The sequence below is a fragment of the Columba livia genome, chromosome 2 (genome assembly GCF_036013475.1).
Source record: "Columba livia isolate bColLiv1 breed racing homer chromosome 2, bColLiv1.pat.W.v2, whole genome shotgun sequence".
NCBI classification, from domain to species: domain Eukaryota; kingdom Metazoa; phylum Chordata; class Aves; order Columbiformes; family Columbidae; genus Columba; species Columba livia.
The window spans coordinates 35,745,255-35,773,021 of NC_088603.1; the positions used below are offsets into that span (position 1 = coordinate 35,745,255).

General features: G+C 40.3%; 1 long non-coding RNA gene across 3 annotated transcripts; it reads left to right on the top strand.

Moving 5' to 3' along the window:
* LOC102086072 (uncharacterized) lies at window positions 1-26,184 on the top strand. 3 transcript variants are annotated; one of them, XR_272556.3, is made up of 4 exons: window positions 1-2,637; window positions 23,336-23,422; window positions 25,450-25,549; window positions 25,765-26,184. It is a non-coding gene; the product is annotated as an uncharacterized LOC102086072 (long non-coding RNA). The 3 variants fall into 3 exon arrangements; XR_010470083.1 differs by lacking the exon at window positions 1-2,637 and adding an exon at window positions 22,939-23,205; XR_010470082.1 differs by lacking the exon at window positions 1-2,637 and having other exon boundaries at window positions 22,939-23,422.
* The last annotated feature ends 1,583 nt before the right edge of the window (window positions 26,185-27,767 follow it).

Genomic DNA, 27,767 nt, shown 5'->3' on the forward strand with positions numbered 1-27,767 from the left:
ACACTCCTGCTCTATAGAGTCCACATAAAGTGACATGGTGGTATCTAAGACAAAGACTTGAAGGAATTTAACCTTTTATTTTTAGGGCAGTAAAAATCCTTGATAAAAGAAAATCAGCCAGAGATAAATAAACAAATTCTGTGCCATCCACAACAAGCCATGATTTAATCAGCTTATAATAACTTCAATGGGGATTGTTCTGAAGCTTGTCGGCAGATGCTGCAGGACCAGAACTGAGATGTAGCAACCAAGAGGTTATTGATGTAACAGACCCAACTTTCATGAGCAATGTGTCCTAGAAGTGGAAACCAAGGGTCATGTTGCTCACATTGGTGAACAGCTACTTACATAAGTAGTCTCACTGAATTCAAACCTGTCCTGAAAAGGCACTTAACAGTCTTAGCTGCAACAATGTGGAAAAAAAAAAAGCAAATAAGTAGAATAAGAACCTTTCATGTGGCAGTCAAATGCTTCTTGCGGAAATAGCTGGGGCAGGTGTGAAGTTACCTGCTTCTTCCATGTACCCTGCGTTGGCAACTTCAGACTAACCCAGTTACTCTCACAGTGCTGGAGAGAAGCGCTTGCACTGACCATTCCTGTAGTGAAAGCTGTGAAGTCTTACACCATCGCTGCCATTTCTCCAGTGGGCATCCATCTGTGGCCTCAGGATTTGATTGCAACTTTTTCCTCAAGCCTAGCAAACTACTTTCAGTGACCTTCAAGGCTGAGGGAAAGAATTCATGGAGCAAAACGTAATGAACGAATGTTAGTAATGCAATTGGAACTGCAAAGTAGCTGAGAGCGTAAAGCATGTGAAAGTAACCCCTCCTTCCTGCATGCTCATTTTCTCTGTGCCTTTTTAAAAAAGAGGCAAAAAATAGTGTCATTTGCAGATACTAGTCTTGTATGTGAGATTGGGAAGCATTTGGGAACAGAAAATTCTTATATACTGAATCGTCAAAGAAGATACAGTGCAGTGGAAAAAATGTGTGTGACAGTTGTGTTGTGTGACAGTTTTTCCTACCCTGCTCCAAACTACCTGCCAGGCAAAACCCTTTTTTTCTTTTCTTTTTTTTTTTTCTTTTTCTTTTTTTTTTCTTATTTGCTAGGGTCTTATATGCAGCTCACCCTTCAGGACACAAGCACAAATATTAACTGACACTTACTTGCTAAGTATCCAAAGCAATGAAATCCTAGATAGTAACTACTGTTTACAAATATTTAAAAAAATAATATTTGACTTAGAAATATCCAGTGAACACTTACCTGATAAAAATCATAATATCTCTATCAAATTTATTTAATTTCTACTATCTACTGTCAAAGCATGGATTTGGGGAAGACACAGTTATTCAAGGAAAATAACTGAATCTTTAGCAGAAAAGCCCTTTCCTTGAACTCCTTAACCACATGCATCACAAATTATCACTCAACCCTGTGACATGGGCATTTGATTTGTAAAGACCTGCTCCAATGGAAAGGCTCTAGTCAGCTCGGGGATGGGGGAGATGTTCCATTTCCCATTGAATCCCAGAACTCTGGGCTTTTCTGGGTCATTTCGGTTGCAGCTCCAAGACAATGTTGCTGTGCCGAACACTCGGCAGCTCAGATGTTCATCCAGGATGCAGCCTGGCTGCTCCAGAAGGTACACAGTTCCAGGATCATATCTAAAACATCAGCTTCTGTTGCAGAGGTAACAGGCTGGATATCATGACTTGGAATCCCACTGAAATAAGCATCATCTAACCAGGCTTCAGAAGCCATCTGCACCTCCTCCAGAATGCTATGGCTTTTCATGAGAGTCTTGAGAGAGGAAGTGCACTCATTGCACCTCCTGGGAATTTCTGAAGAATACAGTTCAACAGTTTCCACTTCCAGTATTTCCTTCCTAGGTTAGAAGAAGTATCTTTGTCCTGTCCAGATCTTGAAGACATTCAATGAAATTTGGCATCTTAGGTTCAGAACATTAGCAATCACTTAGACTTTCACCTTTGCTCAGGTCTGATTTATGTCTTTCACCTTGCAGGACACATAATTCAAATCACCATCCACTATATCCACGGGAAGAATCTTCAGGCCAAACTGTTACAGCAACCCATTAGTCCTCTGGCTTTCTACACCACCAGGAAACAATGGCGAATGCCAAACTTTTGCAACTGCAAACAAAGGGAAATGGGTATTCGTGTCTACCATTACTTTCCTAATTGGTTGAGCAGGGAAAAAACAATCTTACCAGGAAATCCTCACAAGTCTGAACTACATCTCTCAGCCTTGTTTGCTTGCCAGTTCTCCTGCTGAACCACAGGAAATCCATTCCAGCTCCAGCACAGATTGTTCAGAGCAGGCGAGACCAGCTCATTAGCGATGTAACCTCCAGGCAGTAGGCATGCACACAAAATGTTCAGCCTGGGGATGGGGTAGCACAGATGCAACCAAAGGGGCTTGCCTGACGCTCTTGGATTGTGTATTCATGTTTATGTTGATCATATAACCCTGCCTGCTGTTCCTTATCAATGCGGACATGACCTTGATAGAGCAAGCTGTTAGATCCCAAGCCTGTGTGCATGAGAAACCTGGACAGAGCAGGTTCCCCTGCATGCAGCTTCCCAAAGAACTGTATTTTTTCTGTGCTGGAGGGTAAGTAACTCTTCAGTAAAAACACTAATTGATGCAATAATTGCTTATTAATAGAGTCACTTGAAAGAGGGGTGGAATTGCTGGACAGGACTTCCTAGGCATAGTACACCACAATTAGAGTGTGTCTTTTCTTGAAAAATGTATGATTTTGTCAAAGCTGTCTGTGCCACACACCATTAAATGCATTTGAATAAATAATCTGAACGGAATGTTTAAAATGAAATACATCAGAAAGTAAATGGGTCTGAAAGTTTCTGTTCCCTCTGGCTAATTTCCCTGTCTTTAAATGGAAAATTTCACTAGATTTATTAGTTTGTCTATAAATCTTTTAGCAAATTTATATATTACTTGCTCAACTGCTTTCAAATAAAAGAGTTACAAGCTGTCTGACTAAAGGATTTTTTTTTCCTCGTTGAAATCCACAGAAGATTTCTGTCAACCTCATTAAGAGAAGGAGGAAAATTTTATAAAAGTTGCATTTTGAAACCGATTGCCTGGAGTCTTATACTGTAAGAAAAATGTTGCTTTCTAGATCCCACCATGGCACTCTGCTAATTTTATGAGTTTAGGAATAGCCTGTCAAAATTCTGAAACACACAGGAGTCCTAATCATGAGCAGCTTGTTCCAGCTAGAATCATATTTCCTACGCTGCAGGACAGCAGTGGGAAAAGTGCTTCATTTGCACCTCACAGAAATGTGCTTCTCCTCCCCAGTTTCTCAGGCGAATGCAACAGGACACTTCCTTTGGCCCTTAGTAAGAGTCCTGAGCAAGGGCCGACGGAGAAGAGCAAAGCCAGGACTAGCCAAGAGCTATTGATTCCCGAATGAAAGAGAACATTTTCTGAAATAATAATTAAAAAAAAATCAACTAGTCACAACGATTGTAGGACCAGTCTAACTTCAGTGACTAGAACTAAGAAGGACAGGCAACTTCAATTGACTTTGATCTTACTGCTGGCATTCCAAGGGTAATATTTTCATTATGATAAAATGTTCTTTAACAATATCTTTAGTGAATTGGCCAAAACCATACTTTTCTTCTACATTGGTCCTGCCTATTTTCCTGTTCTACCTATTTTTATACTATTAAAAAATATTTGTTCAGGCAATGCAAACAAAATCCCCCCACTTCCATGTGTTTAAGTGCTCTTGCTCTTTAGGCTGTAACGTAGCACAAGAGCAGTGAAACAGATGAGAATTTTGTTTCAAACTAACTTTTTTGTCTTGTTTTCAGTCTTCACTCAGAAAAGCAATCATAAAACTTGCCCAAACTGCTAATAAGCCTGTAGGACCTGGATACAAGTTCTATAGCAACCCTTCCCAAGAAACACACAGGCAGAGGAGTATACATACATATATAAACACATTTATGTAAGTGGGCAACAAGTGTGTTTTGTCCACAGAAATATTTTTGTGTATGACAATATAGAATAATCACCACAAAGTTGTGTATATATATATATATATATATATATATATATATGTAACTTCTTCAGACATCTTTAAATTTTTGCCCCCAAAAGTCGATAGTTGAGAAGATGCAGTTATAATACAAATAACCCCTATCTTCATCATCTTGCATAAATTCCCATGGTTTTCTTTGCCCATCATCATCAGGCAATGATTTGTCTCATTAACATTTTTCATAGCAGGGGAACTGCTCCAACACTGCTCCAACAATATATAGTGGTATTAGATGACAAAACGTATTGGTAGCAGATATATGACTATTACTTGTTATTCTGAAACATCAACAGCACATTAGTGGGCTGCACAAAAGACAAAGTCTCTGAAGTCGTATAGAGTTTCTGTGAAAATTTATGTGACTTTATCTGCAGTTTATGATGTGGAAGAATGACCAGTTTATGGTGTGGGTGGAACTTTGTTCAACATATGAAAATGCCTCCACTCTTCAGTTTCTGTTCTCCTGTGGTAGGCAGCAATGCTTTCTGCCCTCCATATGGCCACCATGTGCCAGCAGACACCAAATGGGTATGTGGGTTAAATGTAAAATAACCACAAGAGCTCCAAAGCCAATAATTACAAAGCTCCTTTTGATATGGTTAGTGCATCATTATCCGTACTGTGCAATAATAAAACAAAGCTCATGTTGTCCTTCCCTTCTCCATCAGTAGCTGTGGAGCTTAGTGCAAAACTACTGCACACAATTGGTGTCCACAAAATGTTTTTAGGAACTGTCATAGCAGCAGCAAAAAGCACACCAAGTTCTCAGTTCTAATTAGACATTAGCTTGAATAAAATACTGGAGAGGGAGTCAAAAAAAAAAAGCTTATTCTGTGCATTCACTGAAGGCATGGATCTTGTACTCTGTTCAGTTGCCCAGTCTCTGGGGTAGATCGGCTGGTTTGGAGGGCTTCTCAGACATTTAAGGAGACTCTTTGTCCATTTAAAGACCGAATTATCAATTTTTAGCACTCAATACTTGTGTGAACAAGGAACAAGCGACTCTGTAAACAGTGTTAGTTTCCCACTTCTATCCAGGTGTAGTTCAAGGCTTGGATATGAGGTATTTTATGACTTTGGCCTTGCCAGAAATATCTCAAAAACTAGTCCCTGTGCTTTTACCCAACAGCTGAGATAAGCTGGTTTCAGAAGATAATGGTTTCTTGACACATGTAGCTAAAGGCTTAGGACAGGTTGTTCTCAGCAAAGGGCTCATTGAGTATTGCTTTGCTTTGGTGCATTAGACCCCAACATTTTTGCACACATTTTCATAGGCTTGAGATTTTTGAGAAGGTGAATTTAGTGGGGTGAATTTGTTGAACAAGGAGTGCTTATATTGGCTTTTCTCTTACACTTGCTAAATTTGGATTATTACTGATCATAGTTTGTAGTGGTATTTTCTGTGTGATTATGACTGACCTGCTGTGTTAAATGAAAATAAATAAGGACTTCTCACTCATTTGTCTCCTGAACACGTAGTTCAGAACATTCTATCTGTCTGGCCGAGGATGGACTTCCTACTCATCTTCTTGCAACATCTATAAAGCAATAAATGAGCACGAATCTGTCTTTATCTGAAAATGCAAAAACATGCCTAATAATCAGGAATAGAGAAGTTGATACACATATAAAATCCAGTTAGAAAATAACTCACACAAACCCCAAATAGGTTACTGAATTGTCATTCGTAACAACAGGCAATGTTTCTGATGAGCTTTATCATCTTCCTCCTTACAGTCTATGAATTACATTATTATGTTATTAATTATAGTGTATTATTTATACTGAATTAAATAGTAAAGAAAAGTTATGTCTAGGGTATACAAAGGAAAGCTATGTGTATATATAAATGTGTACAGAGCAGGGCTCTAAGGGATCTGTTGTTAATATCCTGTAATGGGTCATCATTATTCCAGTGCTTTTGGTGTTACTCTCTGATTGAGGATTTATACCTGAGGGAAGTGAGAGGCGTCTCAGCAGCAGCTTCTCCAGCTTTGATTTTCCACCTTGGCTTCACGTTTCCTGCTCTGTAAAACCAACAGTGTGACACTTCATTGAGAAGCACGTCACATGTCATGGGCAGATACAGCTCCTTCTCCTTCTCATGTTTTGTGTGAGCAATTCAAACTCGAGTTTAATCTTTATTAAAAGACTGTCAGGGAACAGTTGCGCAAAACAATCTTTCTGATTTACATTGGTAATTTGCATTTAACTACAATTGTATTTGTAACTAAAATGCTGGCTATACTATTTCTATTTTTTTCCCCAATCTGTTATAAACTAGTTATTGGTTTCCTGACCCAGACAGCTCCCACGGGTATCAAACACCCTCTAAGTACTAGATTTTTGCACTGGCTCTCTGATTTGGCTGACAGACATGCTAAATCACACACAGGCAAACTGCTCCAAACCAGGCTGGCAGAGACTGAAAGCTGTTACTGTCTGGAGTCTGTCCAAAGGTAGATGGGAATTACAGTAATTTTGGAGTCTCAGTCAAGTTCCTGGCTGACCAGCATCTACATCACAAAGCCACCACTATACCCTTTGCTTGGCAGTAATTAGTACTTTGCTAACAATCTCCATAGGGAAACTGTTAGCAAAAAGCACAAGAAACAACAGAGACAGAGTAATACGGCAAACAGCTGAATATAAAAAATAGCTATATGCAAATACCAGTAATATGTAGAATAAAAAGGAAAACTGAAAGTCTTCATATGCACAAAACCATGGCATAATAAGTGCCATAATAAGTCCTGATGGAACAAATCAGAGACCTGAAATAGGGACACAGGTACAACTTTTTCCTGAAGAATAGACAGGACAAGGCATTTAGACATATATACTTGCTTTCCACTTCAGGGAAAGCTAAGAAGCTGGGTTCTTAATTGCCTCTGGGAGAAAAAGAGGAAAGAAGGAAAGGAAAGAAGGAAAAGGAAAAGGAAAAGGAAAAGGAAAAGGAAAAGGAAAAGGAAAAGGAAAAGGAAAAGGAAAAGGAAAAGGAAAAGGAAAGGAAAGGAAAGGAAAGGAAAGGAAAGGAAAGGAAAGGAAAGGAAAGGAAAGGAAAGGAAAGGAAAGGAAAGGAAAGGAAAGGAAAGGAAAGGAAAGGGGAGAGGGAAGGGGAGAGGGAAGGGGAGAGGGAAGGGGAGAGGGAAGGGGAGAGGGAAGGGAAGGGAAGGGAAGGGAAGGGAAGGGAAGGGAAGGGAAGGGAAGGGAAGGGAAGGGAAGGGAAGGGAAGGGAAGGGAAGGGAAGGGAAGGGAAGGGAAGGGAAGGGAAGGGAAGGGAAGGGAAGGGAAGGGAAGGGAAGGGAAGGGAAGGGAAGAAGGATGGATGTCTTGTTGGAGGTCTTTGGAGAAAACTAAACCATGAGAAAGAATGCATGAGGTTACTTTTGCTTGAACAAATCACAGAGATGTTCAAAAGAGCCAGCATCACCCTTAGAAGGCACCTCAATAGGGTAATATCTACTGAAAACCAATAGAGGAGGACACAAGTAGTTGTCAGGGTCTTAGAATTTACAGAGGTCATGTTTTTTCTCAGTAGGTGATGGTGTGAGGAGGGATGATATTTGGGGACACAGCTAAACTGGATTTGATTCAGCTAATAATGAAGGGTTTCTTGAAAATCTACAGATACAAGGTACTGTGGGTGAAAACAAGTATAAAATGACGGACTATTTTAAGAAAAGCCTCAATATTAAGGATGAACTACAAAAAAAAACAAGTTCTAAAAATTCGTAAGCTGGGGTGAAGGCCTCTCGAGAAGGTAATTGAAAGGATAAAAGAGTAAGGGACCACTGGCAGATACTGAAGAAAATTACATATTAAAGGTTCTACAACAAGCTGTTCAGGTACAAAGGAAAGGGAAAGCACAATTGCAGATTGATGTGGTACTCTGAGGTGTTCTTTAGGCACCTGGAAATCAAAGCCTCGCAGAAAACCTGGAAACCAGGACATCTGACTATATAATATGGAAAGATAAATGTTTGGGCACACAAGGAGTTACAAATAGCAGGAGGCATAAAGGCAACCAGAAAATGTTGCCAGAACAAAAGAAGTACAGCTATATAACAGGCAGAGCAAGTAACAGACAGCACAAAAGAGGCCAAAATATTAAATCTCTTTGTTGTTTCAGTCTTCACTAAAGAAGTTAGTTAGTGACCAATACCTAATACAATTAGTTTAAACAAAAGAAAAAAGGAGCAGGCCAGAGCAGAGAGGGAAAATTTAGAAATGCTTATCTAAATCAGTTATATTCAAGGCCTGATCAGAGTTTCCCAGAAGTCCTGAAGGAACTAATGTCTGAGCCATTAGAATTTGCCTGGGAGTACGTACAGGGTGGTCACGGGGGACAAGAGAGGAACAAATACAATGTAATAAATAAATATAGTACTTGTCTGTTAAAAGGGGGAAATGAATTATAGGACAGTCAGCCTGCCTTTGACATCCAGAAAGAGTCTCTAACAACACAGTATACAATATACTCACAAGCACGTGGAGGATGAGAATATGTTTAAAAGTAAAACCAAATAACACCAAATCAAACTGATTTTCTTCTTTTCCCAGGTAACTCTCATCCATAGCATTCAATAGGCCGTATATTTATTTTAGCAGGGGTTCCGGTGTGACCCTTTGTGACATTCTTATGAACAAGCTAGAGACTAACTGAAAATGTTTTCTCATTAAGTGCAAGAAAAATTGCTGTCTAAAAGAGGACTCACAAAAAGTTGCAGACACTCAGTTATGTGACATACACAGTGGGCATTTTAAACGGGATCTTATTGGAAGACTGTGTATATCTGGTTTGTGCTTGATATGGATGATCTGGGTGGTGGAACAGAGAATACATCTACACAGTTTGCAGGTGACAGTGAGGAACAGGGAGGGGAGAGCTTCCAGGCACTTCAGAAACCAGGATCTGAATTCATAAGAGTCTTTACTCCAAATGAAACAAATGAGATGGAGTTCAGTAAAAACATATCTAAAGCATTACACTTGGGAATGGGAAGTCAAATGAACATTTACACAATAGGAAATAAATGTAATATTTTCAGGAGTGCTGCTGAAAACAAAACAAAACAAAACACAGCTCCAAGTTGTGGTAGGTTTCAAAATCAATTAATTAATACCATGATGCTGTTGTGAAAAAATGCAAGTCTTAATTTGGAAATGCATTCAGAGCTAGACCATGTATAAGAAGTGGGGTTAGGAAGTTTCAGTAGAAGTCTTGTTTCCAGCTCCAGGCATCATTAAAAAAGAGGCAAATTAGGGAGAATGTGGAAGGAATCAAAAAAATTATAAGAATGTATGAAGAAAGGTGGCAGAGACTGAGCTGCTTTCTTCTAGAGAGGAATGAAAAGGGGCATGAGAACAGGCTTCCAGTGTATAAGCTTGTCACAAAGAAGGTGGTGGTCTGTAGGACAAAAATAAACGAGTTTCACTGGTGGCAAAGCAGATTTGGATCTGACAGAGAGGACAAAATCCTAGCTATGAAGTCAGTTGAGCAAACTCATTAATAAAGGCTGTGAAGTCCTCCCCCAGTGGAAAAGCATGTTATTTTGAACAGGTATAGTAGCAAAAAGTCTATAGTTAAACAATCTAATGTAAAACATATTTTCTTTCGGAACCAGGCATCCCAGCCTGTTTTCCCCTGACAAATGGAAGGATCACTGGTATCCTGCTTCACATGCTTATGCAGCACTATAATTATCATTGCGTACAGACTCATTGGGTTCTGATTTATCCTCCACTGAATGATTGGTATCCTAGTAACACTTTCTTTGATTTTTTTTTTTTTTAATATCAGTTATTTTAATCTTTGTATCATTTGTTAAACTGCACACAGTGACAAAGGCTGAGGACTTTTCATGCTGTGTGAAGTCTATGTCCTACGATGACAGACAGCCTTTGTTATGCTCTTCAGGAGCTCTTGGATCACACAACTTGTTATACCAGTTCAGAGCAGTCACTTCTCCCAGCTTTCCTTCTCCAGCAGTGGCTGTTGCCTTCACAGTATCCTCTTAATGAACAGAGAAAACAGAGAACAAAAAAGATTGCTTCAGATCAATTTTGCTCCCTCTCCTAATCAATTTTGCTCCTTCACTCTGTACTCAATACAGTTTGGCCAGACCAAACAATATGGGTCTTAACTAGAAAATTATCACTAGACAAAGAACATGGTGACTTCTTCCCACACACTCATCCACTATGATATAGCAAAAGCCACCATTTCCAAGGTCCATGACTTCCTAAATCCACCCTCGTCTTCAGGAAAGAGGAGCACTAATCCTGCAGTAACTCTAAATCCCCTCTGGATACCACTTCATAGCAGTGTTTATGTTAAAAATTTGCTGCCTGAAGCTTTGGCTTGAGAATTTGTCTCCAGGACTGTCACATATCCTTCTTTGATAGAGGTCAGTGGTGATACCAGCTACCATTATTGCTTCATTATGATGCTTGATATCTTCTCTATTAATAGTCTGCATGGGAGTCAAGGTCAATGGAAAACTCTCCCTGGGTGAAGGGGAAGGTGGCTACAGGAGTGTAGGAATTAGGAATTACTGGAATGTGAGGTGGTGGCAAAGATTTACCAGACAAGACAGGGTGCAAGACAACTGGAACTGCTCAAGCTCTCAGCTTTGCTGTGTTTTCCAGCTCCTACTTTCCCCTTTGGGTGGGTTGTGGTGTTTGTACCTACAGTAATTTGTGTGCTTTCTGGAGGTCACTCCCAAACTTGAGCTGGAGAGTAAGCCTGCTTACAGCCTGTGCTCTCTGTGGCAGCACTGTTAACTCGTCTCAAGCTCAGCTAGGCTACCTCAGTGTCTTACATCTGATTTTGATTAGTGTGGAACCCCCAGAAGAAATTGTGCCCTTACCCTGGCTAAAGGCAGGGACCGCTGCTCATGACTTCTTGAAACCCATGGGACTGAGAACTGCTGTTAGATAAACATGTCAGATGGGCCAAGGGGCCACTGATAACTGCATTATTAAAAGCACCCGTTTCCTAGGTTGTAGATAGAGCTAGTTTCTGCCTATGGAAGTTCCTTAAATATAATTTTATTACAGATGGTTTGAAGAGATGTTTAGGGCCAAGACTATTAATACTTGAATAAGTTACAACCTATTGTATGAATGTCTAACCACAACCATGGTTGCCCAGAACCTCTAGACAATTCCTCTTTTCTCTGAATAACATCAAAACAGAGGAATCAAAATTTGATAGAAAAGACACAAGTTTCAGTCACGAATACTGCCACCTTTCAGAGATCTCATGTTTGTTGCTTAACACAGTATCTCGAGTGATACACTGAAAATAGACTCTCAAGACTTGTCCAGGGGCCATCTCTGTTGCACTATCTCTGAAGAGTTCTACCATATTGTATGGCAGCATGTTATCAAAGACTAAACACTGGCACATACATCACCTCTACTTTAAATGTATTCTTTTTTAATAGAGGACCAAATAAGTATGAGTGCAAGAAAGACATCAAGAAAAGACTTAAAAGAAATTGATGCTATTCAGATAGATGGCAAAGAAAGAGCAAATGGTGGGGAAAAGTTAAGCCTATCCTGCCCACACTGAGTCTTAGAAACTCAATTTCTGTTGCATTTGAGTATTACTTCTGAGTAGCTACATCAACATCCATGTCATCGTTATTAATTTGTCTGCAACACAGCCATGGTGAATGATGGCAGAACCAGATGGAAGATGCCAGTAAAGTCAGTAGTCATCTTGTGCACTTATTTAGCTATTGTACACAAAAGATAATATAGTCCTTGCTCAGCTGCATTTCTGCTTTGCAGACATTAACAAAACAATGCAAAATCACAAAAGCGCTTGTATTCTCAAAACTTCAGACCAGACACCTAAAACTGGGATGGTACCATGAACTTGGTTACTGGTTAATGTACTCCACAGCTGGGACCATCCACACTGTGCCTGGAAACATCCAGTTTCAGATCTGATGCATCCCAATGCAGCTGCCATTGTGCTCCAATCCATAGTTAGTTTGATTAATGAGATGAGGAGGGTAAAAAAAAACAAAGCAGAAGATATAAAATTAACTTTATAGAGTCCCTGAGAACCCTCCGCCTTTAGTGTGGTCAAAAAAGCAGATAACCTTGTTCTCAACTTAGAAAATGGAAAGTAAAGTGGGAGTGTTGGGATAGTGCTGTTATGGTGCAGGAGGACAACTTGTTCTGATGAATGTGCTGTGCCAGGTTATTATGCTTAGTTAATTTACCTGATACTTTGCTGTAGGTAAAGACACTAATTTATTTTTGTTTTATTGTGTGTGTGTTTTTTTCATCAGAAAACAACTATCTGCTTTATCAAATTGTAGAATACAAAAGCCAGATGCCTTACACATTCTTTTGAATGTTACATGTTTCCCCCCCACTTCAACATTGTCACTTTTCCTTAATCAAGGCAAGAACGTTTCCTAACCATTCTTTTGGCCTCTAAACAAAGTTTGGCTCAAACAATGGAGGATTTATCGATTGTTAGAGCCGTACAATCAATAATTTTCATAAGGAATTGTTGCCATCTGGATGTTTGCCAAGCACCACTCTCTGGGATGGAGAAAGTTTGTAGACAACCTTTGAGGGGTGGAGTGCACATCTGTCTTTGCACTAAGGACAGCTGGTGAATAATGATTCAATCCAATATTTTTATTTTGTAATCAGTATTAAAAAAAAATAATAAAGAAAAAAAGAAAAAAAAAGTTCTGATTGGGGTGAAATTCTGGTCCTTTTCATGCTAATGGTGATGGTGAAACTCCCGTAAGTTTTATTTGGACCAGGGCTTCACCCATGGTGCATCACAAAAATGAATTACCTCTTCATCTGTTTTTTTCTGCAAGCTGCTGAGACAAAAGGACATTGTTCATTTAATGTGTATTCTTAATATAGGGATATCAGAGACTGAAACCTGTAATGGGAGAATGAGAACAGGAGAGAAACTTGTCTTCCAGTTAGATATCAGAAGAGTCACAGCTTTGCGGCAATGAAAAATCCTACTGAATGGAAACATTGCTGACGCCTATGAGACTTCCTTTCAACAGAAGAAGTAGAAAAAGAGCAAAGCAGCATTGATAAGTTGCCCAAGCACTGTTCACTTCAAGTTCAGCTGCGGGTCATGCTACACTAATTCCTATTATCTCTAGTACTCTGAAAACAAATGTACATAGCAGAGTCTGATGCAAGTTTTGCTTCAATTGAATTACACCAGAAGCCTCATGCCTGCAAGGCTGTGGCCAAGAGAGGAACCAAAGGTGAAAAAATACCTCCTGTTCAGTTCTTTACTAACTGCACAGTGTATTCGGATCACAGGGGATGAAAGTGTTCATATGATATGGCATAATGAGAGGAGGACATAATTTACACTGTGTAGCAGAGGCATTCCCTGACACTATATAGCTAAGGTTCATTTTTGCCCTGGGCACCACCAAAGCAGAGACACAACTATCTAAAAAGGAGGCTAAGATGGGTAGCGGGATCAGTCGAACTTTAGTTCCCAGAAAAATCTTGGAACTATTTGTAAGCAACTAGCATAAAACATAAATAAAATAAAATAAATAAAATATGTAATAGCTGCTACTGATTTGTTAAGGACAAATTGCACCAAAGCAATTACATTTTTTGGTAGGTAATATATCATGTGAATATGGAGAAGGAATAGCTGTCATATGTCCTGACTTTAGTAAAAGTTTTTGCACTCTTTAAATGGGCAAACTAAGTAAATATAAATTAACTTACCAAAAAGTGGGGATGCTATTGGCCAGAAAACTACTCAGAAAGTATTTATTAGATCTTCAAAGTGTCTGTCTTAAGGCACTTTCCATCATTCTTATTTTTAAGGTGGAAATATGTGCTTGTGTTAATATTACAGCGTGGAAGGAAGGAGAGGAACTGAAAAGGATCTTGACAAACTGAAGAAATGACCTAGAAATAAAGTGCAATCCAGTAAGAAGAATATTTTACAGTTAGGCAACAGTCATTAACTGCACAAAGAAAGAATAAGGAGTAGCTGAGTAGGGAAGAGTTCTGCAGAAAAAGATCTTGGGTTTTTGCAGATGACAAGTTGAATAGGAGTCAACGAGGTCACACTGTTATGAGAAAGGTGAATATCACTGTGGGATGGAAAAACAGAATTACTGTCTGTGGGAAGTTTGAAATAATCTTCCACTCTACTCAGCATTAATAAAACCTCAGCTGGAAGCCTGGGTCCAGATTTAGGAAATGAGTTTCAAGAAAGATATGGACCAATTGGGAAGAGTTTGATTTAGAGGTCTTACAATTGGGGATGTTTAATCTAGAGAAAACCAAGGAAGGAGATGACAGTCTGGAAGTATTTTACAGAAAACTACCAAAAGAAATGGGTTGATCTCTTTCCCATGGCCATGTAGGACAGAACAAGGAATAATGGGCTTAAAATGAAGAAAGGATTAAGCTAAATATTAGAAAAATTTCTGACTCTAAAGGTAGCTAAGTACTGAACTGTGCAATTGAAAGAATTTTAAAACTCAGTTGGGCAAACCACTGAGGTGTAGGTACAGTAGATGCTGTCTTAGGATGAGGGGAAGAAATAGATGATTTTCACAGGTCCGTACAAGCCTTATTGTCTGTGATGCTGTGTTCATTTGGAAAGGCCTGAGTTATTGATGCTATATATATTATCAAGACATTGTAACAAAATTCAAATATTTTATCCGCATATGAAAACCATGTGTTCCAACATCTGGATTTGTAATAGCTGCCATAATAAATTTTACCTACTAGTTAAGTGATCCCATACATTTCCCCTTGCCATACAAAGTAGATTTTTCATTATTATTTTCTAAGGCTCCATTTAGGGCTGTATCTTCTGAAACAAGCTCACTTTCTAACACCTGCAGATGCTTTCATTTTTTCTAACAATTTTGAAGAAACACCATTGAAACCTATGTAGTTTTGGTATTAAGAAGGCAGTGACTCATTTTCCTAGGATAAATATACCAGTAATACCATAGCAGGCGGTGGAGAGAATGTCCCTTAGATTATCTAAGCCATCCCTTGCTAAGGCAGGGCTGTTCTTTACAGAGCATTTTATAGCAATTTTTAATGATTGCTACATATAATGGTTGCATATGGCTGGAGGGTAACATTAGCTTGACACGCAGGGTGATGTGAGCAGCCCTTTTATGTTTTACGGGTTGCCTGTCATGCTGTTGCTCTTACATAGTTCTTTGAACACAGTATATAAAGTACATATGCCAAAAAGAAGCTATGTAGTCATTCCAAAAGAGCAAGGGGAAGGGCAGGAAGGAAATACCTGCCTGTTAGATACATCAGATGAAAATCACTTCATTAATAGTGTGTTCAAAAGCTAAAGGGGATGGGTATTTGCAGCCAGCTATCTCTGAACTCTTGAAAAGCAGCTCACACAAACGCATCAGCATAATTGCAAGTGAGGATCCTCTCTGCCAGTGCTCCAGATGATGGGTCTGTCTCACTTCCTACATCAGTTTCAAACAGAGGTAAGTCTGTGTCCGGTGCTAATCCTGATTTCCATCACTGTGGAGGAAGAATCTGGACCATTCTTCTCTTTAAGGTCTTACAGGGCTAGTGATTATCAATCAGTACCTATGAGCTACTCAGAAATATCAGAGTGTAGGGTCATATAATCTGTTAATTTGTTCCATGTTTCACAATCTGCAATGGAAGAAAAGGTGCACTCACAACACAGGAGAGCTTTTTCTTTATGTATCTGTACACACTGATGCTGGGCATTACAGTGATCTAACGTAGTTAGCACCGCTGCCATGGGAGCCAAGTTCAAGGGAGCAATGGATGATGCAAGCCCTCGGTACGCCTGCCAGACTTGGCTTCCCCGCCTAAGCTGTTTGAACGCCAACCTACGTCTTTGCCTTTGGCAGCTCATGAGCACCAGCTCACCTGATGAGATTTATACAGGAGCTACAGATCCTTCCTGCTGTGATACCAGTGAGGGATGACACGGACATCACCCAGCAGCAGTGACAGCCTGGGCAGCTCCTGCCTCTGTCTTCGCCTGTGCCACTTGCCACAGGTCTTGTGCCACAGCCTCCTCACAGCACTACACAGCTCCTCAAACTGGACTGGAGAGCCCAGCTGGGTTAAAAATAACCTTTTCTTTTGCCAAGCTATTTTTAACTCGGATCAGTTCCCTGATCCAGGTCACCATGTAGCTGCATGAATAGTTGTGCCAGGATGTACCAGCATGTTTGCAGTGTGGAAAAAAATGGCTGGAGGAGGGAGGGAGAAAGCCTGAGTGTGGGGAAAACCTACTAGGACCCTTCTCAGGTCTTCTGAGCAGGCATGATGTGTGTCCTCACGCAGGGTCTCCAGCCAGAGAGGGTCCCAAAAGGCTTTGTGCTGTGTGGCGAAGACACCCAGATGGCATCCAAGGTGAGGTGTTTTGTCTTGCTGGTTTGTGGTTTGGAAAGGCTGGATGGCGGAACCTTTAAAGCCGACAGGAAGTTGGACAAAGTGCCTTGTCACCAGCTTTATGAGCTGCTTTGCTCATGTAGTACACATGGGTTTCGTAGAGAGCTGGTAACATACCAACTTACAGTATGATTTTGTGAACTTACAGAGTATGTGTATAGCTGATACCCTCTATAGTATCTAATACCAGCTATTAGAAGCTGCAACTCATGCTTAAGTATATAAAGTAAACAGTTTACATTAGGTGAAAATTGAATCATCCCACAGGCTGATAAGTAGGAGCTGAGCACAAGCCAGCTTGCTCTTCAGGTTTTCAGGCTGAAACAAGGCTGCTGTGGGGACCTGCCTGCATAGTCCAGAGTAGGACTGGGGAACCAGCTCAGGTGGCAAAGTGGAAGATTTTGAGATTGTGTTAGCAGTAAATAAATATCAGGAATTGTGATGCAAAGTAAATTAGGGAGACGGAGAAAAAACAGCTGCTTGTGCACATATGGGAGTCAGTTGATGCGAGTTGGGTCATCAGCCCTCAGAGCTGGTACAGAACAGCAGGGGAATTACTGCCCGGGAGAGCCTGAGCCAAAACACAGCCCAGCAGTGGCAGCAGGGACGCATTCCCAGGCCAGCCTTCCTCAGACCCAAGGGCAGCCCACAGAAATGGGGGTGCTGCTGAGAGGCAACAGCCCCAGTCTTGGCAGCAAAGGTACATTGAGTCTCCCAAGTAAACCGGAATAAGTAGCTGCCAAGATATCCAGTTTCTACACTTCAACTGGAATCGTGTTTCACACCTGCCCTACCCACAGCCTTTTGTTTCCAGTCTCATAATGAAAACTCTTGCCTGAATTCTTGCTGAATAAACCATTGTCTGGTTCTGCCACTAAAAGGTGATTGGTGTAGCAAATTCGGACAAAATAAAGACGCTGCTACAGAAGTATCAGAGTCAAATAAAGTGATGTAACATCACCCCAAGGGCATTGCATCCCAAGGCACAGTCAGGGCCAGGTACTTCTGCTCACCCCATGTTATGTTTTGGAAAGAAGTTCCAGCTGCCAGTCATGTCCTTTACTCCACCTCATCTATTTCTACTACAGAGAAATGAAATACTATCCATAACTGCAGGAAAATCTCTGAACTTCCAAGAAGCCAACTCTGAAAAATGTGAACTAAACAGAAACTGGAAAACAGAATGATGTTTTGGATGAGGTCATACTGGAAACTTGTCTTCTTGGAAGTGGATCCATGGCAGCATTATAAATAAACCTCATAAATTTCTCACCTTTCTGAAAGGTGTCCAGCAAGGAAGCAGTAAATATATGCATTTTTCATTTATTACATATTTTGAAGTAAAATTTAGAAGTTTACATTTTCAGTTTCTATTGTGTTGCCAGGTGCTATTAAGGAAGCCCCATCTGAACCCTTAAATAGAATTTGGTTGCATGGGAAGTATCGCTCACACTCAGAAGCCCATGGGAAAGCATCTCTAAAAATCTAGCTGCTCAGGGGTGCCAGAATGAACCCTTAGCAAGCTCGTGCATGTTCCAGACTTCTTTTCCTCCAGAAGCCGCTCCAGCATCTCAGGACGCTGTGATCAGCACGACGGCAGTTGACACACTGGGGACCATATTGCTAATCTCCCCACTTTGCAGAATACATGTGTTCCGTGAAATATTTTCTGCTCTGAATCAGGATGTTTGGGACTTCAAATCAAATGTTCTTACTGAGAGAGTCAGCCAGCTAATCTCCATGCCAGGAAATGAAGCCATCTGATGTCCCGAGGTGAAGCTATAGGAGGGTGTACGAGTCCAGAACAACTTAAAATCTGTTTTTTAAATAAATCCTCACTCATTGGTTTGGAGTCTCTGAGCAGCACGGGTAGAGTCCCTACTTTCTATCTCAATCTGCATTGCCTTGTTTTTATTTTCAGAGCTTATGAGGTGGATAAATGCAGAGTCTGCTATTTACATGTTATCATTTTACAGACTTCTATCTTTCCAAGGCAGTTTATGAAAAATTCTGTGTGCTGTCTGAAGGTGAGAGAATAACACTTAGTACTAGCAAGCTTCAAATTGTGATTCTAACTGTAGATCTTGTGTGTTGCAATCTGGAAAATAAAGATCCTGGAGACTGAGAGAAGCGTGTACTATTTGTTTGGCTCTATGATAAACTGCTATTGGAATTGACATTAACCTCTAACAAATGAAAACTTTCAGCTAGATAAAGTATTTTAAAATTTTGTCTCATGAGCACAGTAAGTTGCCCTCCTCCCATCTTTTGGAGAATGAGAAAAGTCCAAAAGTAAAAAACTCTCTCCTCTGAATTTTGAAGATATCTCTACTGCCTTGAAGATCACTTCTGAAAATAGTCCCTCCATAAGGTAAGTAAGAGCAAAGGACTTAATGGCATAGACAGCTTGTGCTTCCCAGGGCAACACAGTGGGAGTGGTACCCAGAAACCAGACAATTTCCAAATGGAGAGGTGTAAGGGGAAGATTTACAGGGTTTTGTATGCAAATGTCGGGTGTCAGTAAAACTCAATACAGACCTGTGTCTCCCTTTGATGAATGGAGATTTTCTTTTACAAAATTTCAAAGCTGTTTCCCAAATGATTCAGGCAGTATGTACCAGGGCCAGAAAGACTATTGAGGCCATTGTTTATATTGGTCTTATTTAGAAGCAAATCATCATTAGGCTACTTCTCATTTAACTGCAGCAATCCAAAACTTCAGTTTCTTATCTAAGTCTGTCATCTAGGATCCCAGCCATTGTCCAGAGGTATTTATGTTCCTCCACTGGTTACAGAAGGCCCCATATTGTTATTTTAGTGTGAAGACACATGAGTTGATCCAATCTGATTGCTACTGGTGCCAAGAGGGGAAGAGGGTTCTGTTCTCTCTTCTTGGTTCTGTTGCTGACTCCAGTTTCCATGTCAGCTCAACCCTGATCAGCTCTGGGATCCCACAGACCCTGTGACTGCTCAACTCAGGAAGCCAGGAGAAAAACTAAAGGCATCTGAAAACTATGCATAGCTGTCTGCTAGTTCTGTGAGCTGAACAAGTCCAGGGAAGAGCCCAGTGAGTTGCTGCGCTGGTTCTGTGACATTATACCACCACAATAAGATGACACAGATATATAAGAGCAATGAGGTCATTTGCTTGCATTTTGTCCATAGGAAACTTGGATAATTTTGGAGGAATCTGGACAATTTAAAGAAGAAAGATGTAGATCTCTCATCATGCAGAGCTGCTTGGAGTCTGTTAGGGAATTTCTGTGCATAGAAGCCAACTATTCAGGGTAAAGATGCTGGGGAAAGATGCTGAAGCCTCAAGCCACATTTCTGTTGGTTTGTATAAGGTCTTAGAGGACAGTGGGTCTGCATGCAAGGCTTGCACTGGCACACAGACCAGAAGAGCTAACTTTGTTCAGAGCTCAATACATATTAAGGTATTCTGGTGATGCCAGAAAACCATCTCTGCAATTAAGAGGTCCAGTTAAAGATAAAGGAGTCAGCAGATCTTCTGCTAACTGGGCAGTCTCCACGACTAAAGCCGAACCTGCAGGATGTGTGGACAAGGTATCTCAGCAGCAAGGGGTGCTGACTATGAGGTCAGGTCACCTCTGTCTCCCTCCATACACAGCTCGTTCATTGCCTGTGTGAGTGCCAGCAGCATCATTTTGGAGTCTCAAACCACCTTTATCTGTAGAAACTGTGGGGATTTATGTGCTCTGTACTGTAAAGGGCCTGGAAAGGAAGACCTCTATCTTTTTTGTCTTTGAGGTTTACACTCTTTCTTCCCCTATCACTAGAAGTTTTGCCAGAGCAGGGAATGAATTCCACCATCAAAACATTACACAGCTGTGTAAAAGAAAAAGAAATATTTTTCCAAAAAGGAAGCTCAGATGTTTCTGCCCAAGGCAATTCAAGATCAAAAGAAGGACACATTGATTTTTCAAATAAAAGCATTTTCAAATGAGGGTCCCTTACTCCTTGGAGTTTTTGGAAAATGATTTGCAGATGGCACACCTCTCCATGGTGTGACTTCTTCTTCCAGACACAGGGAGCATTTAGCATGTCCACAGTTTAGAGGCATTCGCAGCCTGAAGATTTATGTTCCAACTTAGTAAATGAGCTTATTATGGTGAGTACCTCCTAGGTAAATAACAGTAGTTTCCTCATGAAACGATCAAAGGAAATGCTAACAAAACCCTGTCACTGGCGTGATACAAAGTACCCATTTATCAGCTATCTGCAATTATTTACACAAGAAGGTCCTGCAGAGCCGGAGGAGGCACCTAGTGCCAGCTGTGACGCGTGGCCATGTACACCTGGGCTGAGGGGCAGCGAGAGGAGCCCAACCTGTGTCCCCTGGACACAAACCTACATGAATGGCATTGGTGCTGCTCTGGGTATGCTGCTCAATGAAAAAGTCTGTTTCAAGTGCACTAGTCCATATAGTTCAATAGCAAAACACACAGATTTGGCAAAATATTCAGAGAAGCACACCTTTCAGAAATACAGGCATAATCTTTACATCCTAACTACAGCTTCCAGATGTATCTTGGAGCACCTAGAAATTATTACTAAGATGAAAATCATATTTCTTTACTGGGCTCTATGTCTTTTCTTTGTCAGCTGTGTTGTCACCATGATTTATGGACATAACTTTCGCTTAGTTTAGTGAGTGAAAGCTACACATGTGAAAAGATGAGATGCATAATTCTTGAGGTTAGCCATGACCAAGCCCTGTCAAGTTTAAAACTAAGTCTGTTTTAATAATAGTGGTTAAATAATAATAAATTGTCTCAAAGCTGTATCTTTGCCTTAACAACTGTCTTATGAAAACGTGCTCTACAATTTTTATCACATGTGCGTGCATATCAAATGATACTAATAATACACGCAAACAGACACACGCAGTGGTTGGGGCAGTTCAGTAAATGGCACTACAGCAGCAGGAGACATTTAACAGCAAGTTGAAGATGTCACATCTTGAAACATGCCTCGTCACAATCTGGGCTGTTGGTTCAGTATTGATGCACCAGGAGAAGGGCTGCCTGCTGAACAAGCAGCAAGTCCTTCTCTGCACAGAAACTTGGGGTTTGGCTCTTTCCTCCAAATGCCAACTTTCTATTGTGCATTTCTGTGAAACAAGGTCACGGTCTCGAGGGCAGCATGACATTCGTGTGTATGCACTTCAGACTGCTCCAGCAAGAATATATGGCAGTGCTTTTGGGAAAGGATGTGCTTTCCATTTAAGTGTGAAAACCCTTATCGATGTGCTAGTGTATGTGGAGTTTCAGGAGACCGTTTGGCAGCAGAATTATGTAGAAAAGATTATACTACAGCCTCTCAAGAAGGGAAACGTTACAGGTGGTTTAGGTAAAAATAGCCATACAGTATGTCACTAAATGATAAAAAAAAAAACCCTAGCAATACTGTCTTGGTGCACAGAATTAGTAAGAACCCAATTCAAAGCTCAGTGTAGTCAGCAGCAGGGTGCCCCCTGAGGTCATGAATTCTGAATCAGGACTGCTTTTGGAATGAAAGAAGGGTTGTAGCTGGATAAGCTAGAAAAAAAAAAAAAAGAAGTGTTGGCAGAAAGTTATTTTCGTTATCAGTAATGGATTTCTTGACAGATATTCTGTAGAACTGGATATGGGGGTTGCCTGTACATGAATGGTTTAACCAAAAATTACAACACACACCCTTTCAGAAGACTATATGATGAAAATAAGCAGCTACAGTGAGAACAAAAGCATCCCTGAGCTCCACAATTCATTAGGTTTTGAAGGAGAATTATACTAAGAAAATTTACAGCTGAAAATTTCATGGCTATTCTTGTAGGCTTAGTGTTAACCAAGAATAACATAAGCCTTGTTGTATCTAGAAAAACAGCTTTAAGTAGCAAAGCAAAATAATTATCAGGATAGTTTCTCCACCACATAAGGCAGTTGCAAAGATTTATGGACTAATTCTGCAGGCTGGGTGTTGTTTTTTTTAATTTAAACTACAGCTACCAGTGAAAGGGAAGTGTTTCAGCAAAAGAAAAATACATTTGAGATTATATTTGAAAAAACAATTTGGAGTTTACAGAAAGAAGTAACTTTGAAAAATGACCTGAGGGTTGTAACTGTACGCGATTGTTCTTATAGGAGCTTGCAGCTGGAAAGCGGCCAGCCCAACCTGTTTCTCCTGAATGCAAATACTTCACTGAGGCAGTGGAGCGGGGTTGTGCAATGTCCGTGCGGGAAGGGGATGGGCAGCAGCAGCCTCATCGCCGGCTTTGCATGCTGGAGGAACTGGAGTCTGGCAACTGTGTGAGCAAAGTTAAAACCCTTGACTGATCAAATGCCCCTTTAGTATCCAAGGCAGGGAATAAAGTTCAGGGATCAGGAAAGCCAGAAGCTGCAGTTGCAGCAGTGAAATAACTCTACAGCTGAGGGGAAATGGGCTGGTCTCATTTTACTGTTGTCTAATTCTGCTGAGTTTGCTCTTTCCGTGGACAAAATGCAGTGGAAGGACAGGAAAAAGCAAGACGATATATCACTTCACCTATTTTTCTTCTTTTGTTTGAGTGTTTAATCTTTTCTTATTTAACATGTGAAGTGCAGAGAAGTGGTCCTTCTTGCTCCACTTTTACAACTTAGGTAATCCATCTTCTGTTGCATCTGACGGACACCTGGTTTCAGAAATGTTTGTTCTTCCAACGATATTCTGTTGAGGTGGACTTGAGCTGACATGCGGCATCTTACACTCCCAGTTTTTCCTTCTGTTTAGTGAGCTTGAAGAGTCAGTCCAATCCTGAAACCAAGTATGTCTATGAAGCTGCTTTCCTATGATCTCTGTGGTCATTCCCCAATGCAGGTATGTTTGTTTATCATTACAAATGTAAGCACTATCTTTCAGAGATACCTTGTTTCAAAGCTCATAGCCTCTGGGGACATTTAGTTTACCATAATAAACAAAATCCTTTTCAGTCAACCATGCCTGACCAAGCTGAAGTAAATTTTAGCCACTTACTGTTTCCATAAATCTACAGTTTAGGTTCTAAATTGTGGTTTCTGTCCCAGCAGTCTCAAAATCAATAAATGTTTCATTTCTAGAGTTGAAATAAAACTTAAAACAATAGCATCCTGTACTGTAACTTTGTAGTCAATTATCATTCTTGCTCACAGTGAAGCCAGACATTCCCAGCCTGTATTTATGATCACAGATGCTTCAGAATAATGTATATAAATTGAGTTTTATTGATCATTGAACATCTGCTGGCACTTAAATATGTGGACACATAAGCATGAACGTAAGCTTTGCAAGTTTGCATTTTTTGATGCTCATAAAATTATAATTTATAATCAAGTACACCATGTTATGTTTTCTTTATCACCTTCATAAAGATAAAGTAATGTAAGCAGGGCTTGGATTACAAAGCTGTTACAATATTTCAAAGACTTAGGATTTTATGATTTATGGAAGCAAAATTTTCATTATTTTTCCCTTACATCTGACACTATTTAATTGTAATTTCCCTGCTGTGGTAGAGGAGATGTGCCAAACTGTGATTATTGCAAACAAAATTGGAAGTGCTACAAAATACTGTTTTCTTACAACACATCCATTGTCAAAGGTGGTGAGCAAATGGCTTTATACCACTTTTTGATCACACAGTTTTGACCCATCCTTTCCAACACTAACTAATACGGAACACGTGGCTGTGCTGATGCAGACCTTTTTTGCAGTATGTGCACTTCACACACAAGCACCGCTGATATTTTGTGCAAATACAGCTTGAGTAAGGAGCTGGGAGAGGGAAAAGGGTCCTACTGGAGAGAAATAGAATCAGATGAGCATCCCTTGTGGGTGTGGGTACAAGAAAGGTCTCTGCACATGAGAAGGGTGCTAGGAAATTATATTCTTGTATGAAAATATGGGTCACAGGAACAGGACAGCAACTCAGAAGAAAGAGCCTTTGTCTCCTTTCCCAGAGTTATCAAGCTTCTTTCATGTGGCCCAACCTGATAAAATTCCCTCTTTATTTCTAAAGTCAAACATGAGCTAAAGCAAACACGCCAACAGCATGTCCAGGCATGGAGGCAATCATAGTGGCCCCTCTGAGTTTGCAGACCTGCTCCTCTCCTGGCTTTGGTCTGACCAGCCCCAGATTCCAGCAAGAAGACTCCTGAACCATGCGTTAAACATGGGTCTTGCTAGGTAAGGATTACCAAGAAGGTCAAAGCATACTGGAAGATGTGACTGTGAAGTCCCTGAGAATACCACAGTTTCACAGGGGTTTGAGGTATGTGAAGGGAAGAAAGAACAGACATATTCAATACATAGATTTTGTAAGAAATGGTGGTCTATAACGATTATCACAGCCAGCTAACCCAGACTTTAGAACACTTGGGTAAGATGATCTTTCATGGATAACAATTAACAACCCTCCAACTTTGATTTTTAGGTTGTAAAATAACTGTGAAAACCTACCGCATGCCATTGCCCCTGTTTTTAATGAGAAAGTCACCCTTTAATTGCCATCAATGACTATGCTGATACATTACCAGGGTATTTCTCCCTCACACCTTCTCTTTCCTGCCTCCATATGTGTTCAGTGCTGAATCGCTATTGCTCAGGAACTAAACGCTGCAGATTTATATACTATGGACTGAAATGAAGAGGTTAAACGCAGCCAACTCCTACACTAAGGTTCAGGAGTGTGTCACTGAACGGTCTCACTAGAGGGCAGCCGATAAAACCTCTAGCAATAAAATTGCAACAGCTGAATCCTTCCCCCCCCACCCCCGCCTCTGGAGTGTGTTGGGATATAAAATTTGGCCTCCTGAAACTGCTGCCAGCAACTATTTCTCTGGTGCTTTGTGTTTGTTTTTTCTATGTAGATATCTGTAGAGGAAGATTCACCCACCACTTAATCTCCATGGGACTCTGCAGGCCTGATGGAGCTGGAAAATCTTTGTGAGGGTTTGAAAAAGCATAAAGGTGAGACAGCACCTGATACTGAACAGGATAGTTGTTACTTTCCTACCCTTGCTACTTTTCCTTCACTCCCTAAAGAAAACATCACAACTTAGAATATGATATGAATAGTGTTATATGTAGTGCATTCTGAGTTATTTGCCATAAAATTGCTTCTTAAAAGCGGTTATTAAGGTTCAAATGTATCACAGTATTTCTTCTATTTTTTTTTTCTCTAGCCCTTGCAGTCCATCTTAAGTGCCTCAAGGTCCTCTCACCTCTGGTTTCATGAATGCTTCCCAGTACCTGTCCCATCCTGTGACACCGAAAAAGAAGTATGCTATGTGCTTTCCAGAGAAATACAAGAACAAGATCTCAAGAGCTTCCAAGATAAACACATTTTCTGAATTTTGTGCATTCACCACATAGTTTTATTAGGCCAAAAATTTGCTCACAAGATTTTGTGTGGTTCTGAAATTAGGTATATTTTCTGTCCCTATAGAAATGTCTTTATTTACTTGATCATATATCACACTGCTGTGCAGAAAACAAAACAAGCACCTGTGTTTTCCCCATTCTTCATGTACCAAGACTAATGTCTATCAAAAATAGTCCTGTAAAACATAAACTGTTTCAGAAATAAATACACTTGATGTTTATGAAGTGCATTCCTCTGGCTGTGGCTGCTAAATACTCTGCTCAATGCAGGAGTTCACATTTTAAGTAATTCTGACTTCCCCCAAGGTGACTAGATGTATCAGGACCTACTGTGATGTCCTAAATCTAATCCTGTTTTTATGTTCCATATTCAAAACTCCCATTTTCTTCAAAGACAAAGATGGTAAAAAAATGCTAAACTGGAATCTGACAGGTAAAGTTTCATCAGAAAAATCTTGTTGACAAAATCAAATTTATTGTAGAAGTTTCCATTTCACATCAACACAGTAAACAGTATTTGTTTTTAAGTAGCAATTAATATAGCTGAGTGAGCAATTAAACACAAATTTTCTCTTTTTTTGTGTTTGCATAATAGCTGTGCTTACTTTGCCATTTCAACACGTGTATTTATTACTCAAACACAGTTAACATTTTTTGTTCATCAGGGTAGTAACTTGGGTTTTTATTTCTTAATCAGTTAAGAATGCTTGGTCCTTTTTGTTGCACACGTGGGTGTGTATTGCACACACAATTCCTACTAAATTTATTTTGCCTGTGATTACAAAGGTCCTGTAATACTGGCTCTGCTCCCTGTTTGGGTGATCCTATCACATCCATCAGGAGAACAGCCTGAAGATATTATCAAAACAGTAGTTTATGGAGCAGAAACAAATAATGCATGATCAGAGATTTCCTAAAATACTTAAATACATAAAATACTTCTCTGCACCACACAGATTTTACTCCAACCATCATTATTAGACTAGGAATTGATAAGACATATAGTCTGGGAAAGGAGTTTAATTCGGTTCTTACTCATTGCATTCACACAAAATAATTGAATGCAAATGCAGTCTGGTTTTCAGGGGTACGGTCAGGCTCTTCTCTGATTCACCTAAAGGTCTCCTTGTGTTAGAACTGACAATGAATTTCAAAAGCCTGCTTGTTGTGTTGTATCAAGCAGTTTTCCACCCTGAGGCAGGATTGAGTCAGAGGCAGAGTTAAGGTTGTTCAGGAAATATATAGTGCAGTATTTTTGGCACATGCATTTAAAAGATCTTGGAAAGCTGAGGTCAATAACTTGCTGATTTTAAAAAATACTTGTAAATATTTAAATTTTTATTAACTGTAGCACTCATCTGGTATATGGGAGACTCTATTCTATGTTTATGAGAAAGCAGAATGTGAGGGACCGCTGCTTTACATTTAATCGCATTTGTTCTTAGAAAGACAAGGGAAATGCAGAGACTACCAAAGCCTTTACTGTCTCTCCAACTGTGACTGTGGCAGCAGCGCAGCGTGCTACCACCAAGAGGTTTAAAACCCTGGCAGTCTGCCTGGCTCCATCCCTCAGCTGCCCAACATTGTGGAGCTCACAACTTGCTTCCAGGACCAGCTGCAATAGTTCAGTTAGTGTAACAGTATTGCAAGGTCAGGGATTTTTTTTTTCCAAATTATTATTGCCCTAGTAACATAGCACTGTAGAACTATAGCTCTAACAGTTCTTTTATGCTCAGTCCCTCCTTTTCCCCTTTTCTTGACCTCGCCTTGCTAAGCCGTGAGAGCCCTGTGGGGAACGGCACCC